The 17,982-nt window shown below is 37.8% G+C and overlaps 1 pseudogene; it reads left to right on the top strand.

The window, feature by feature from the left end:
• Positions 1-13,577: 13,577 nt before the first annotated feature.
• LOC149216731 (lysine-specific demethylase JMJ26 pseudogene) lies at positions 13,578-17,183 on the top strand (annotated as a pseudogene).
• Positions 17,184-17,982: the final 799 nt, after the last annotated feature.

The raw sequence follows: 17,982 nt of genomic DNA, 5'->3' as shown, positions 1-17,982 counted from the left end.
AAGGACAGTTGACCAGACAAGTAAGGAAAAGTAAAAGGAGGGAAGAAACGAGGATGGAAAAACATTAAAGATTCTATCCAGTTAATGGGGGAAATGTTATTGAACACAGGGAGAGTTGTTCCGCTTTCAACGGTGTTCCAAAACCTCAATCAAACCCCCCAATGATAATGACATCCTAGAATATAAGAGGTTTGAATAGTAAAGGGAAGCAGAGACACCTAGCGGAACGGCTGAGAAAAGACAAACCACAGATTATGCTGCTCCAGGAAACCAAAATCTGAGGCCAGAAGATGGAGGAAATTTTAAATAAAATTAAACCTAAATATGTGCAAGTAACCCTAGATGCTAAAGGAAGTGTGGGAGGGATAGCAGCATCTGGAATCCAGTAAAGTTATAACAGACTGGTGGATATGACTGCCCAGAATCCTTACAGGAAAGTTTAGATTCATAGGGAAAAGTGAATGGTTTCTAGTTTCAGCAGTCTATGGGCCCCACACCCCAGTAGATCGAGGTAGATTCCTCACTCATATGCAAAAGCTTGGGAATATGCATCAGGAACAGATGTGGATCATTGTAGGAGACTTCAATATGACAACATCCAAAGAAGAGAAGAAATGAGGAATACAGAGAGAGGACCTAGAGATGGAGAGATTCAGAGATTTGCAAATCGAACTAAGGTTGGTGGACATTCCAACTATAAATGGAAAAGTTACCTAGAATAACAGAAGAGGTGGGAACAAACAAATAGCGTCAAGACTAGACAGATTTCTAGCCTTTGAACAATTAATAGGAAATGATATCTTCTATGAAGCTTACATTCTCCCATCTATAGGTTCGGACCACTGGCCTATCAAACTGGAGATTGCTATGAATCCTCAGAATAAAAAAAGGCCATTTTGGTTTGAGGCCTTTTGGCTAAGAGATCCAAACTTCATAGACAGAATGAAAACTTGGTGGCAGGAGAGTAAAACTGGCATGGAAGGTAGAAACAAAATGCATACGTTCCAAATTAGACTAAAAGATCTAAAAGGAAAAATAAAGAAATGGAACATAGAGGAATTTGGTAACATTCAAAAAGAGAAAGAAAAACTACATACAAGAATGGAGAGAATCCAACAACAAAGCATAGAGGGAGGAAGAAGTGCAGCACTGGCAGGGAAGGAAGGGAGGGTGATTACCCAAATCAAGGAAAGAAGAAAGCAAGAAGAAATTCTATGGAAACAAAAATCACGAGTCCATTGGTTGAAAGAAGGGGAGAAAAATTCAAAATTCTTTCATAAACCAATGTTGAACCACAGACAGCATAATAGAATCTTTTCAGTCAAGGACAGTCAAGGGAACAGGGTACTTCAACAAGAAGAAATGGAGAAGTTTTCTGGTAGATTACTTCAAAGGGATCTTAACAGAACCTAATATACGAAGGGAGGAGGAAATTACTAATGTGTGCCAATATATTCCTAAAAAAGTGACCAGAGATCAAAATTTGGCTCTACTCAGGGTGATCACGAAAGAAGAAGTGGAGGACGTGGTAAAAAAAATGGCAAAGAACAAGGCCCCAAGGCCTGACGGATTTACTATAGAATTTTACCAAGCCCCTTGGAGCTACATGAACCAAGACCTCGTGGAACTCGTGGAAGAATCGAGATGTACGAAGCGCATGCACCCGGCCCTAAATTCCACCTTCCTTGCTCTGATTCCGAAAATGGAGAACTCGGAAGAACCCCAAGGCTTCAGACCAATAGCTCTATGTAATGTAGTATACAAAATACTGGCTACAATAATGGTAAACAGACTTAAACCAATCTTGCCTGATCTCATAGCTCAGGAGAAAACTGGATTTGTTAAAGGAAGATAGATAACGGATTGTATAGTAGTTGCTCAAGAGGTAATACACTCACTGAAAAACTCCAGAAACAAAGGCATGCTTATAAAACTGGATCTTGCAAAGGCTTATGATCATCTTAGTTGGGAATACCTGGGGGTATCCTAAAGGCTCATGGCTTTGACGAGAGATGGGCGAAATGGATAATGTCAATGGTAAGTACCCCGGTGATGTCAGTTATGCTAAATGGAACCCCTTCGGAAGCCTTTAACCCCACAAGAGGGCTTAGACAGGGAGATCCCCTCTCCCCGTTTCTATTCATTCTAGCAGCAGAAGGTCTGGGCAGGCTGGTGAAAGCACGCCTGGCCAATGAACAGATAAAGGGACTGCGAATTTGGGGTAACGAAATTCCTATAACACATCAGCAATTCGTAGATGATGTAATGATCTATGGACAAGCCACTCTTAAGGAAGCCCAACAGATCCTAAAAATTCTCTCAGAGTTCATGAAAGCCTCAGGGACAGAGATTAACAATGAGAAATCAGAAATCTTCTTCTTTAACACTCAGGTAGCATCCCAAAGATTCTTGGCTAGAACAATGGGATTTCGAGTAGGAAATTTCCCAGCAAAGTGTCTTGGCATAATGCTCAATGAGTATCAATACAGAGTAGTGAATTGGGGACCTCTCATAAGCAATATAAGAAAGAAGATAGATAATTAGACATTCTGGTCTCTGAATACCCCTAGTCGGATAATCCTACTAAGAGCAGTATTGCAATCCATCCCAATATACCAGATGTCTAGACAAGCTGTCCCTAAACCTATTTGTCAAAAATTAGTAGCCATGTTTAAGAAATTTTTATGGCAAGGAACAAGTAAAACATGAAAATGGCCATTGCTCTCCTGGGAATGGCTCAGCAAACCAATCAAAGATGGAGGCTTAGGTCTACATGACCCTTATACACTCAACCAAGTGATGGGCGCAAAACTATGGTGGAGGTGGACACAGGGCGGATAGGACCTATGGAAGAAAATTTGGGAGAAGAAATACGAGGCAGCAGAGAAACTAGAAGACAGGATGAGAAGCCAAACAGAGGAAAAAGGATTAGCAATATGGAATTTGGCTAGGAACAATAAAGATTTGATAAGAGATTACAATTTTTGGGAAGTAAGAGAGGGGGACACAGCCAAGTTCTGGGATGATTCCTGGCAACAATGAGAAAATCTTCTCCATAAAGAAGCCCTCCAAGAAATCCATGAGTTTACCTCCCGAATAGAGGGGGAATTGGTCAGAAACTTCTAGAAGTCAAGCGTAGGGGAATACTGGCGAAATTGGAAGCAAAAGGATGACTGGGTAGTAGCCCCAGAGACAACAAGCTGGGGTGATTACAACAAAGAAATGGCATCCAGGAAAGTTGCGGTTAAAATAGGGAAGGAAATACTCTGATGGGGAACCTGAATAAAAGGCACATTCTCTATACAAGAAGGCTATTATTTAGAATCATGGCATAATTGACAGACATAATAAAAAAATGGAAAAACATCTAGAAAATCAAGACTTGGCCTAAAGTAACCTTCTTTCTATGGACTTTACATCATGGACGGGCAATAACATGGGATCAAATACGGAAAAAAGGCATGCAGGGACCCTCACGATGCGCACTATGCCACGAACAGGAGGAGACGATGGAGCACCTAACAAATAGTTGCACCGTCAGCAGCAACCTGTGGAGAAATCACCAACAAATGTTTGAAATATGTCATAGAAACTACCATAATATAAAAAATACTCTGGAAAATTGGCCAAGAAAACCTTACTAGAACCAAATCTTAAACCGCGCGTGGACGTTGTCCATAGGGTTCATGCTTTGGAACATCTGGAAGGAAAGAAATAGCGTGATATTTAAAGAAGAAAGGAGAACCCCGGCCGAAATATGGAAACAAACAATACAAAATATCAGAGAAACTATTTTAACAGAAAGGTGGAATGATGAAGACTGGAAGATTAACCAAACAAAGGAGAGAATTTTGCAGCGTTTACAATTAAAACAAAGTATGATAGACAGAACACAAAGTAAAACCAAAGCCAAAGAGGTCGAGGAGATTAGCACTTACAAGCATCCACAGAAAGGTTTAGTCAAGCTAAACTTTGATGGGGCAGCAAAAGGTAACTCGGGAGAAGCAGGAATAAGGGGTCTACTCAGGAATGATGGAGGAACCACTCTAAGAATCTTTACGATGGATTTGGAGAAGCAACAAACAATGAAGAGGAGTTACACGCGCTAAAACGTGGACTCGGAATTGCCATCCGCGGGAAAAGTACCAGAACCTTCAAATTGAAGTTGATTCGAAACTGGTAGTTAACATGGTAAAACAACTGTAAAACAAGACACTAGCGGAAAAGATTAGCAGGAGCTGGAGAACAACATGGTTAATCAGTGAAATAGGGAAATTGATAAATAGAATAGACTATCTTATTCCCACACACGTAGACGAACAGGCAACAGACCGGCAGACTGGCTAGCTAATTGGGGAAGTCGAAACAGGGGAAGGTCGATGGACCTTGGAGGGATAGAGCTCCCTCACCCGGAGGAGAAGGAGCAGTTGTAAAAACTCCTAGAAGTCGATAACGGTGGCAATAGCGATCCAGAGAGGAATGTTCAAGAAAAGGTAGCAAGTGGTAGACGCAGGGAAAGTACACAACCGGTGATGACGAATAGGACACATGCGAGAAATGAGAGTAAATGGAAAAAATGGCAGCTGACGGAGCAAGGCAGGGAAGGATCGCAACCCGAGAAGCCAGTAGAGGTGAAATTAAGGAATGAGATGGTGGAGGGCAGGTGTGGAGCCGGGAAAAGTGTCAGAGAAGGGATGGCAAGTGGCAGCAACAGGACAGAAAGTATATGGCAAGAGCAGTCGGGAGGACGTAGGAATGATGGGGAGTAAAGGCGGACAGAACGGTCGAGGCACATCCCGAGAAGAGGACTCGGGAAAGAGTGCCAGGAAAGAAACAGGACAGGTGGAGGTCAGAAGGGACAGAAGGATAGGAATAAACCAAAGAGGGCCTGAGGTGGCATTAGTAATTTGCATGCAGCAGAGCACGAAGCCGGCTGGAATGAAGAAAGGTGGTAGACAGGAGCAGTGAACAGACAAAGGATACGACAACGGTGGGGTAAGGTGGTATGTAGACTCATTCCCCTGCTCGGTCTTTTACGCTATAGCTAGAAGTAGGAGTCTAAGTAAATTTCCTGAGAAGACCATGAGGCTTAGATCAGAAGGTAGACATAGCCTATATGTAGGAAACCTCAGACCCAGGCAGCAGTGTCCACCCTTGACCAGAGGAGCAAGCCAGAAAGCCCTAGCTCCGAGGAAATCTTCTGGTCATCCGGGGAAAAATAATAAAGGTCTCATGAGGAAAGGAAACACCAATCCCAGGATAGTTCTCAGAGCGGGGAAGGAAGGAATCTCAAGAAGGAGAGATAACCCTGTAAGTAGTCGAACCCTAGCACCAAACAATTCTGTAGAAAAGGCTAGAGGGAAAATGAGTAGGAAATCCTTGGAAAAAAGGAGAGAAAGCCATCCCCTTCGACAGTCGGGGAGAAAAGATGACCTGCACAAACCCTCAAAGAGCCAGCAACATGGGAAACAAGGGGTACCCGTAGCCATTTCGAGTGAAGAAAATGAAATGGGCCGATTTATAGGCTGGCCCTCGGTGCGTGCTACGCCTTCACACCATTCTCAAATCCTGGGAAACCAAAATCCTGGCAAGGAAAGGATGGTAAGTAACTGGATCAAAACTCAAATTCTAAACCGTGTTACTGACTTATGTTATCATGTCTTGATAGGTAAGAAATATTTAGTAAAGTGCAGCATTCAGTCCAGAAAGAACATGGCCCCGCGAAAAGCGAAAAAGGTTCCAAAACAGGAAGAGGGAACCAACAAAAATCCGAAAAGGAGAGGTAGAAAATCGGAGGCCGAACACATGATGAGCATTATAGATGCTTACATGGCGGGGAACCCACCCGAAATTCAGGAGCAGATAAATGGTTGGGAGAGAGAGCTGAGATCAATCAGCTTGAACCAGGAGGTCCCCAGGGGAGAATGGGAGGCCATGGTGCCAGACCTCGGCAACTCGCGCAGCCACAACTCACTCTTCAATAAAACGATCCAACATTACTGGATAATGAAGCATGTGGTAGCTAGAGCCATGAACATGAACCGAGCTGTCCAGGAAGAAGAAGAGGAGGAAATGCGGCAACAGAATGAGCAGTTACGGAACCAGAACCAGGGAGAAATGGAAAGCATGAAGTCTGTGCTTCTTAAGGAAATTGCAACTGTACAAATTCAGGCCTCTCGCAACAACCTCATCTTGGGGAGAATTGAACAGATGCTGAGGGATATGAAATGGATAATGGAGCAGAGAAGCGAGATCCCTGGATCAAGCGCTAAGGCACCTGCCCCGATAATCTCCTCGGATGAGGACTAATGCAGTATGTTAAGTCTGTTAGTGTGTTTCAAGCGATAAATTGGATTTTGATGTATTACCTTAGAATAAAAGCTAGGATAATGAGTAGAGCTCGGAAGAGCAAACATGTTAAAAACACAGAGATGAACATTTTCAAATTTTGGGCTGGATTTAATGTAGACAGGTGGTTGCCTGGTTTCCTTCGGGCAGGTTAACCACCTGGGACATATGATGGATGTAAATTTTGCTTTTGAAATATAGATAGCAGCTTTGCCAAAGTTAACAAAAAAAAAAATTATCTTCAATATTGAAAGTTTCATTATAATTTATTTCTACTTTTTAAATTTTATTTTTTTTACAGATATTTTTAAATAATCTTATATTATTTTTTTCCATATAAATATCTTATTCATATGATCTACTTTTTCCCGTTTCCATATAACCAACCATTTGGAGAAGGACAAGATCTTCTTTGGGTGTGCATGTTTCATTGTTGAATAGTGAGTTATAATAATAAAATGGTATAGATTCATCTTAATACAACCAATACATTATTGATATATGAATTTATTACCTTACATGTAGAATTGCAAGTAAGATGAAAAAAACAATCATTAATATTAAACACTTGAAATAAACTAAATTTATATATAATTCAAAATCTTTAATAACAAAACTATATGTAAATTTTCATATATCAAAAAAAAAAACTATAATTTATTTGGTTTTTCAAATTGAAAAAACGAAATTGGTCCATATATTAATTTACTAAATATTTTATTTATAAAATTTATCTTTTTAGTTTTTTAATGTTAATGGACCAGGTTTAAAATAAAAAAGGTTAGTTATTTTATATTTTATTTATATAAATTACCCTAGTTTTCCAAATTGAAAAAATGAAATTGGTCCATATATTAATTTACTAAATATTTTATTTATAAAATTTATCTTTTTAGTTTTTTAATAGTTAACGGACCATGTTTAAAATAAAAAAATTGTCGGTTTTATATTTTATTTATATAAATTAACCCATATATCATTGTTATTTTGAATTGCTAACTAACTATGCTTAAAATAGAAAAGCATCATCGTTTAAAAATAGAAACAATGGTGGCATCTCCTCAAAATAGTGAAATGTCATAATGGCACCCTTTCATTTTCTTGATATTTATAATGAGCTTTGATATATCATTTTTTAAGTTCAAATCTTATGCCCAACTTGAAGAGGACGATCTTTGAGAGTACAGAGAGCACATAACTTAGAACAAAACTAGCCTTTTGATTTAGGCGAACTTGTGCAAAATGGGTGAAGAGAATTATAGGTGCCAGTTGGTCAGTTTGCTAATTTTTATTCTGAAACAGGCTAGGGTAAAGAGAGGAAGTTGAGCTAGAATCCCCTAGTTGTGTTAGGTGGGCCAACGTGTGGAGTTGGCCACCCTGGGCGGGCCGACATGTGGAAGTGGACCCAACGATTAGAGAACGAGTTGAGAGATCGGCCTAGAGGCATGCCGACCCGCCTAAACACATTCGGTGATAGGTATAAGTAGGAGATGGCGACTTGGAGGAGAAGGAAAATCGAAGTCCAAGCGACAAGCATCAAGCAAGAACTTGGTGACTTAAAAAAAAAGCCAAAAGAAGGCGAAGGCAAGGTGCAGGCGGAAGCAGCGTCGTAGTGGCGAGCCAAGAGAACAAAAGGGCAAGTTGCAAGTTTGGGCAGGCATGCACGAGCGAGCTATAGTGGACTGGCGGACGGGTGGATGGGCGAATTGTTCGGTGAGCTGGGCCTAGGTGAACCGAGCTATAGTGAGTCTAGGCAACCTGACCAAGCTAGGCAACCCGACCCGCGGGTGCAGCCGAACAACCCAACCCGGTTGTGCAAGTCTGCACAAAGGACAAGGTTGATGAGTTGGAGGCGTGTGCTGGTGGTCTAAATGGTAGGCACGGGTAGCTATGAACGCGAAGGGCAACCCAACCCAGTTGGGTGGGTCTGCAAGGGGAGCAGGCTGAATGAATGTTTCGACGAGCTAGGAGTGTGTGGGCGGTGCTGAACGCGAAAGGGCGACCCAACCCGATAAGTTGGGCACCTCTGCACGATGCTACCAAGACGACACAACGCTACACAAAGGTGGGCGGCCCTAAACCAGAGTTCACGGGTGGGCACTGTTGAACGAAGGGCGACCCGACCCGGTGAGGTGGGCGACCTGACACGAGTAGGCAGAAACTATAGAAAATTGGAAATCTTGCTAAGGTGAAATTTGGAGTTTCCTAGCAAGGCTGTACTTGTAAATGAAATTATAAAACGACTAAATTATTGTATTTGGGAAGACTCTAATATTCAGTGAGTTTCCCTTCCCATTTAAAAGAAATTATTTATGTTGTGCATATTTTATGACATGATGATGATGATGTAAATGTTATTTCCACTATGTAATGATAATGCTTAGTAGAAGTGAAGAAAAATAGCTAAGTATTAAATGTTAGGCATAGCCCGAACTCATAAGTATTGGTGAAAATAAAGTGGGCAGGGGTTTCACACCTCCCTATGTGTAGTTGAAAGACTACTGCAAAAATCGACATATATTGGAATTTGAAATTGTTGTTGGGACGAGTGTTGGTTGACGGGAATTAAGAAAAACATGAGATTTTATTAATGTTGGACAAGATGTAGTCGAATATATGTGTTCCATAGATTGCATGCTCAAGCAAATAGAGACTCATTTAGGCATCCCCCTTGACCTAATTTTCTCCCCAGGAAGCTTGTGAAGATCTATAAATATGATGTCTGGATGATAGTTTCCATATTGTTCTCTTTTTCAGTTCATTAAGCCTAGCACACCAGACTATTTTTTTTTGGTTTTTTAGATAAACATTCGCAAACTTTTCATATGGTTACTGTTAAGATTGAAGTTTTATTTTTCCCTAAAGGTAGACTAGGATAAACTTCAACCTATTTTGATGTATAATTTTAGATTTCATAAATAAAGTCTTTACATTACAATTTTTTTTGGTACATATTTATTATTGTTGTATTAATAAATGTGAGATAGTTCTCATATTTTACTTTATAGAATGATATAAAGAATTTTTCCAAATATAATATAAATGTGTAAATTGATAATAATATTATTATTTAACCATTTTTATTAAATTACACAATTTTCAATATAAAGTATAAACTACACTTCACATTTTATTATTATTATTATTATTATCATCTTCATTTATATCCATTGAACTAGAATAAACACTTAATATGAATAGTGAAATATATTTTCTACTTAGTGTAATGGTTAAACATCTTTTCTACTTGGTATAGAGTGAAATTTCTTTAAGAATAATTTTTATTATTATTTTTCTTTTATTGTTGGATAAGTCACATAAACTATTATTATTATTTATTCATTTCTTAATAACATTAGTTTTAAGGTTAAACTTATCAAGAGATTGAACTCGTTGAAAAATGATGTGGCATTTGGATTTTACAAATTCCCCAACTTAAACAATATTATTATAAACATAAATGATGATGATGATGATGATGATTAACGTCCGCTGAGACCAAATAATGGTCTATCGGACCTAAAGAAACAAATTATCTATTTTGATTTAAGATTTTATTCCTATGCTCAAAAAGCTTGGAGAGAAGCCTCCCGAGCTCACTATAATTTAGACATTGTAAAAGGCTAGGAAGGTCAGTATTGTAACAAAGATTGTGAAACTGAGATCTAATGTGGTTATACGCAGGGCATTCTAAGAGGAAGTGGTTTTCATCCTCGATGTTCCTATTCTCACATATATGGCAAATCCTTTCCGTCCATGGCGTTTTAGGAACTGCCCAACGACCTGTTTCACTATGGAGCTCATGAGAATTCGTTCTAATCTTTGCTATATTAATTTTCTTCTTTAAGCTAGTTAAAATAGAGAGATACTTTTGATCTTCTAGGGTGGGGTTGATGACTTTCTTATAATAACTTAATTTTCTTTTAGCCGCTAAGTCTTTCTCACACCACATTTTTTCTTTGAACTTAGAAGTAACAATATCTTTAATGTTATTTATGTTTTGCAATGCATCATTTTCGTTGATCTCCCAATAGTTTAACCAGGCCCTTGTGTCTTTATGCCACCCTCGATTGAACCTTAGGTGGTTTTGGCTAGAATTCAAAGCTAGCTTACGAAGTCTATGATCGTCTATGTTACTGATTTTGTGCTTGTACAACAGAAACCTAAGCATAGCTACGCTCTCAATAGGGGAAAGACCTGCTTCTATAAGGAGAATAGGATAGGGTGTATTACTTTTAATTTTCAGGTTATAAGTTATAAAACGCTTCTGGATTTGCTCAATCTTTCTCCATGATTCTCTGGAGATGCTGCAACCCCAAACCTCACAGCCATATAAGATAACAGGGGTGACTAAAGTTTCAAAGAGGAACTTCTTTTTATCCCACATTACAAGGTTTGCTATTTTACAATTATTTTCAAGACCAAAGTAAGCTTTCCACCCCCCATTAATCCTTTTCTCAATGCTATGGTTCCAGTTGAGCTTGTGATGAATATCAATTCCTAGGTACTTGTAAGAATACACTTCCTCCAAGTTATTATTGTCATACATAAAATTAGCATAAGTGTCCTTCTTGGATTTGATAATCATAACTTTTGTTTTGTCAGTGTTAACAGTCATACCCATGGTAGAGCAGAAATCCTTAAGAAGCCTGAGTTGCTTATTAAGATCAGATGGGCACCTTGCCAAAAGAACAATATCGTCAGCGTAAAGAAGAAGGATGACGACTATCCCAGCTAAGATCGTGCCATCACATCCCGCTTCCTCTAAATAGCCTTCGAGCTTATCGATGTAAATGCCAAATAGGGTAGGGGAGAGGGGGCAACCTTGTTTAACTCCGATGTTACACTTAATATCTTTCGAACACCCTTCATCGCTCTTTAGCTTGGCAATTACTAAGGTTAAACTTATCAAGAGATTGAACTTGTTGAAAAATGATGTGGCATTTGGATTTTACAAATTCCCCAACTTAAACAATATTATTATAAACATAAATATATATTGTTTAGTAAATGTTTTAAAAAATATTAGAAATATTAGAGTTTTGGTATAATTATTTATTATTATTTTTGTTCTTATTAATTATTTGTATAATTAAAATAGTGTATAAATTTAAAAGACATTTAATTATTTAAGTAATTTTAAGACCAATATAGATCAATTTTACGTGTGGATTTACCAAGCCCATAGGAATCAAATGTCTTGATATTATACTTAAATAGAAAAGAGATTGGATCTCTTTGGATGCTTGGTAGATTGGAGTTAAATGAATTTATGTTGTTTTAATTTACTCTTTTAAATATGTTATATTCCATATGAATACCATGGGTCAATACCAGTGATTTAACCAAGTCAAATTTACCTTATTATTTTAATTTAGAATTATTTTTGTTTTAAGATAGAGTTATTTTTATTTTTTATTTTATTTTATTTTTGACCAAATAAAAAAGTTTAAGGTAAAGTTATTTTTATTTTTATTAATGAATATAATTATTAATTGTATAAATTTATTTTTATTTTATTTTATTTTATTTGACCAAATAAAATGTTTACATATTTTAATTCATTCTTTTTTTAAAACTTTAATTATAAAAATGTTAGTCTAAATTCTCATCAATGCCATACAATAATAGGTAAAATCCTTCTCATTATCCATTAATGCAATACAATAATAGATAAAAACATTTTCGAAAATGAAGAAGAATTTAAAAATAAAATTTTGAATTCGTCAGCATATATATGAAATAATTTTTTCACCAGAATTAGGTGATACAATTTCAAGCAAGATTGTGATTTTGTTGTTTAAAATACTTTTTTTTTTAAGTATAAATAGACTCAACACCCAAAAAATCTTTGGGATACTCAAATTCTACAAATTAGATAACTTAAATTTAAAAATATCTACCTGAATCTGGTTAAATTTACACAGAAAAATGTTATTTCCTCTATATGTTAGACTAAACTTATATAGACACACACGTGACCTCATTAATTAAAAGATCGAATTAAAAAAGGTTTAAGAACATCACAATAATCTAAAATGTGTTGTTGGGTTAAATTTTAATACAACCATTATTTTTATTTACTTATTCTATTAACCACCTTTATATCTAAAAGATGTTTGATATAGACATTAGTTAATAAGTGAACATTATGTGAAAATAGATAAATTAAATTGTTTAATGGAGTATATTATCTTCAATATTGAAAGTTCCATTATAATTTATTTCTACTTTTTAAAATTTTTTTATATAGATATTTTTAAATAGTCTTAAATTATTTTTTTCCACGTAAATATCTTATTTGTATGATGAATTTTTTTCCACTTCCATATAACCAACCATTTCACTCTAGTTTGTGGAGAAGGATAACATCTTCTTTGGGTGTGCATGGTTCATAGTTGACTAGTGGTTCATAGTTGAATAGTGAGTTATAAGAATAAAATGGTATAGGTTCAGCTTAATACAACCAATACATTATTGATATATGAATTTATTACTTTACATATAGAATTGCAAGGTGATAAAAAACAATCATTATTATTAAACACTTAAAATAAACTAAATTTATAAATAATTCAAAATCTTTAATAACAAATTTATATGTAAATTTTCATATATCGAAAAAAAAATTTATAATTTATTTGGTTTTTCAAATTGAAAAAACTAAATTGGTCCATATATTAATTTACTAAATATTTTATTTATAAGATTTATCTTTTTAGTTTTTAATGGTTAATGGACCATGTTTAAAATAAAAAAGGCTAGCCCTTTTATATTTTATTTATATAAATTAACATTTTTCAAATTGAAAAGATGAAATTGGTCCATATATTAATTTATTAAATATTTTATTTATAAAATTTATCGTTTTTTATTTTTTAATAATTAATTGACCATGTTTAAAAAAAAACTGAGAGTTTTATATTTTATTTATATAAATTAATCCATATATCATTGCTATTTTGAATCGCTAACTAAATATACTTAAAATAGAAAAGCATGACCTTTTAAAAATAAAAACAATAGTGGCATCTCTTTAAAATAGTGAAATGTCATAATGGCACCCTTTCATTTTCTTGATATTTATAATTAGCTTTGATATATCATTTTTTAAGTTTAAATCTTACGCCCAACTTGAAGCCCAACTTGAAGAGGACGATCTTTGAGAGTACAAAGAGCACATAGCTTTGAACTAAACTAGCCTTTTGATTTAGGCTAACTTGTGCGAAATGGGTGAAGAGAATTCTGCGGGTTCATTAGAGGTGTCGATTGGTCAGTTTGCTAATTTTGATTCTGAAACAGGCCAGGGTAAAGAGATGAAGTCGAGCGAGAATCTCTTAGTTGTGTTAGATCACTGTAATGAGGGTGGTGAGAAGGAAAAACAAGGGTTGGAAATTGCTTCGCATGCATACCCCAGTTTTTCGAATATTCTGGGTAGCCAGAATTCTGTGAGTAAAATGCAAATGAAGTTTGGAGTTATGGAGAACGAAATTAATGATGACGCTGAAAAAATAAGGAGTGGTGGTTTTCGGGAGTCCAGTCCTCAGGTTTCGACCACAGACACTGAATCGTGGATGCCAATCATTAGACGCGAAACTGATTTGAAAACTACTTCGTATGCCAACCCTAATACTGAACTCGTGAGTTTGAAGAGGGCCATCAAGCTCCACACACTGTCACCTGAGGGCAATGAGGGTGGTGAGCAGCAAATAGCACCTGAACTCGTGAGTTTGAAGAGGGCCATCAAGCTCCACACACTGTCACCTGAGGGCAATGAGGGTGGTGAGCAGCAAATAGCACCTGAACGCAGGGAGGTATGGAAAATTGGGGTAAGAAAGTCAAACTGGAAGGAAACACTGAAAGGGGCTGGTGAGTATTTTAATAATGAAAGCCCTAGAAAGTTCAAGACGGCGATTGGGTCCCAGAAGTCCAGCGCACGGGTTTCTAACACAAAACCTGACTGGTCCATGCCACTCCATTTACGCGATGCATTGTTTGATAATATGCCACGTGCGCAGCCGGATGATTCGATGTTTCTGAACAGCGAGGAATATGCACCCAAATTGCAGATGGGGATTGATTCCGGTTCCAGAGTCCAGGGTAGGAAGCTGGGCAGGAATCCCCTGGCTGTGGCACATGACAGCGAAGAGGGATGTGAGAAGAAGAGGAGGCGGAAACGAAAGGACAAAGAAGAGGACGATCCCAGGAAAGAATTTAAAAGTCAGTCTATATGTCCTACGGCACTCAATTTACGCGATGCAAAGTTCGAATTTAATCCGCTTGTGGGTCCTCCGGATTTTTCTGAATTGCTGGGTCTTAGTACTGGATTGCCCGTCCACGTCCAGGTTAGGAAGCGAAGTAGACAGCAGATTTCTCCTGGTGCGGAACCTGAAGTTTCGACATTTCTGGACCCCCAAATGGTGGTGGGATGTAATACCGAAGTCCAGGCTCGGACCGTGTCACAAGAGGTGGACGAGGTTCCTCCAAAGAAGCCTGGTAGGCCCCGGACCGTGTCACATGAGGTGGACGAGGTTCCTCCTAAGAAGCCGGGTAGGCCCCGGACCCTGTCACATGAGGTGGACGAGGTTCCTCCAAAGAAGAAAGGACAGAAACCCAAAATCAAAAAGGAACAGTTCAACCCTGGGGTGCATAGTTCACAGTTTTCGAACTCTGTAGATTTTATGATGCCAGCTAAAGAGGAACACCAGGAACATGTTCTTGATGAGGAGATTAAAAAGGAGAAAAGTGATAGTGAGGATCCAGAAATGCAATCACCAGAGGAAAGTCATGATGAGGAGACTGAAATTCAAGCACCAGAAGATAGAAATGATTGTACAAATTGCCATCAATGTAACAGAAACGACAAAGGCACTGTTGTCAACTGTTCAACATGCAAAAGGTTGCGGTACTGTCTTAAGTGCATTGCAAGATGGTACCCTTCGTTAACAGTAGAAAATTTTGCGGACAGATGTCCCTCGTGTAGGGGAAATTGTAATTGCAAAGGCTGTTTAAAGAAAAATCCCCAGGTCAAAGTGAAAAAATTAAGCGTAGATGATAGGGTCAGTTGTTGCAAGAACTTGATTTGCAGCGGCCTCTCTGTCGTCACCAAAATTCATGGGGAGCAAATGCTGGAACTGGAGGTGGAGGCCAAAATTCAGAAAAAACCTGCAGAAGACCTGAAGATTCGAGTGTCTGATGTGAAGGCAGGAGAGCGTCAGTTTTGTGACAATTGCAACACATCTATCGTAAGTTTCCACAGAAGCTGCGATGATTGCGAGTACGATCTTTGTCTTTCTTGCTGTCGTGAGCTTAGGGAAGGGAAACCGCCTGGAGGTGATTCAACGTCAAAGAGGATAGTTGATGAGAATTCTAAAATGACAGGTCAGTTTGATTCTGTACTACCATTGTCTAAATTTAAAGTTAATGCTGATTGTTCAATCCCATGTCCTCGTTGTGCAAAGAAATTGTTAGAATTAAAGTGCACCGAATTTGGGCAAAATTGGGTTGCAAACATAGAGAAAATAGCAGAAAGAGTTTCTAGGGATTGTGAGTTTCCAATGGCATCAAGAGATTCACAGCCATGTTCTCTGTGCTTCAAGCCTAATTTTGAGCATTCTGATAAGCTAAGAAAAGCTGCTAACAGGCAGGATGGCAGCGACAACTATTTGTATTGTCCAACTGTTCAAGATGTCGAGAGTGAGACTCTTGAACATTTTCAGAAACATTGGAGAAGAGGTGAGCCTGTGATTGTCAGAAATGTTTTAGATAATACTGGACTGAGTTGGGATCCAATGGTCATGTGGCGGGCTTTCAGGATTACCAGAACCGAGAATTCAAAGGAGCTAGAAGTGAAAGTCCTTTGGAAGTGGACTGAGATCAATATTCATCAATTTTTTTCATATTATGTAAAGGGAAAATACCACCGTGATGGTTGGCCCCAGTTGTATAAGTTGAAGGATTGGCCTCCAGAAAATTCATTCGAAGAGCGTCTACCAAGACATTGTGCTGAATTTATCAGCGCCTTACCTTTCAAGGAGTACACCCATCCTAAATCTGGGATTCTAAATCTTGCCACAAAGCTTCCAAAGCACTCCTTGAAACCTGATTTGGGTCCCAAAACTTACATAGCCTATGGCAACAGGGAAGAGCTTATCAGAGGGGATTCAGTCACTAAGCTGCACTTGGATGTGGCCGATGCTGTCAATATTATAACGCATACAGCCGAAGTCAAATTCACAGATTCCAAACAAAAAGCGATAGATAAATTGAGAGAAAAATACAGAAGAAGTGATGGGCTGCCAGAGAGTTCAGGGAGGATTGAAAACAAAGACTCTGAATTTGGAGGTGCTCTTTGGGATATTTTTCGGAGAGAGGATATACCCAAGTTACATGATTATTTGGTGAAACACAAGGGGGAATTCAGGCACATTGAAAATAAGCATCTTACACAGGTTACTCATCCAATTCATGATCAGACTATTTACCTGAATGAGTATCATAAGGGGAAGCTGAAAGAAGAATATGGAGTAGAGGCATGGACATTCGAACAAAATCTTTACGAGGCAGTCTTCATTCCAGCTGGGTGTCCTCATCAAGTTCGGAACCTCAAGTCATGTATTAAAGTTGCCATGGATTTTGTATCGCCTGAGAATTTAGAGCAATGTATTCAGTTGACTGAAGAGTTCCGCTTGCTGCCCAAGAATCACAGGGCGAAAGAAGACAAGTTAGAGGTGAAGAAGATGATTCTCCATGCAATCAAGTCCGCCTCACAGGAGCTCGACAGTTTGACCTCAGCCGCCGAGGACAGAAAGAAGGGAAAGGGTCTAGCATTGTAGAAAATGTGAACACAATCTTGTTGCTGTTATGTTTCTCATCCTATGAGGGTGATTTTTTCATGTTTTTCCTAAATATTTTTCCACGAAGAGCATGATAAGTCTGATTTATTTTATTTTCAAATAATATTTGCTAAATAGAGGTGTGAGGAATGCACCTCAGTTTTTGAAAATGTTTTTTCTCTGTAAGTTCATTCTTAAATTGAAGTTTGAGGGAATGCACCTCAGTGTTTAAATGCTTATTCCTAATAAGTTGCGATTCATTGGTCCAGGTATTCGTCTGCTCCCCCGGTACATTGGATAAAGCATGCAGAGGGCGTGGCTTTGTCAAGCTATAGCCTTTGTCGTTACCTACTTTTGATATTTCCAATTGATCTTTTGGATCTTCTGGGTTGGTGTCCTAGTCTTAAAGGGATCTTCTGGGTTTATGTGAATCAATGAATGTGTTAGTGAATCGATGAGTGTGGTAGGAAAAATAGATTTTCGTTCTATTTTTAAATGATTTGTTTTAGAGAGAAAAGATATTGCAGAGAGTTAATTTTTATTTGAATATGTTCTAATATCAACTTAATTGTAGCTAGTTCATTCTCACGTAAATATTTTAATTACAACGTAAACTGTATAAATATTCTGTGACAGTCCTCTGCATCAGTCATGGTTAATAGATATTCGTTCTATTTTTAAATGATTTGTTTTATAGAGAAAAGATATTGCAGAGAGTTAATTTTTATTTGAATATGTTCTAATATCAACTTAATTGTAGCTAGTTCATTCTCACGTAAATATTTTTAATTACAACGTA

Source organism: Pinus tabuliformis, chromosome 1_1 (genome assembly GCF_031772625.1).
Source record: "Pinus tabuliformis cultivar Carrire ecotype Pingquan chromosome 1_1, CPIR1, whole genome shotgun sequence".
Taxonomy (NCBI): Eukaryota; Viridiplantae; Streptophyta; class Pinopsida; order Pinales; family Pinaceae; genus Pinus; species Pinus tabuliformis.
Note: the sequence above shows the minus strand (reverse complement) of the source record. Positions and strands in the feature narration are given on the sequence as shown.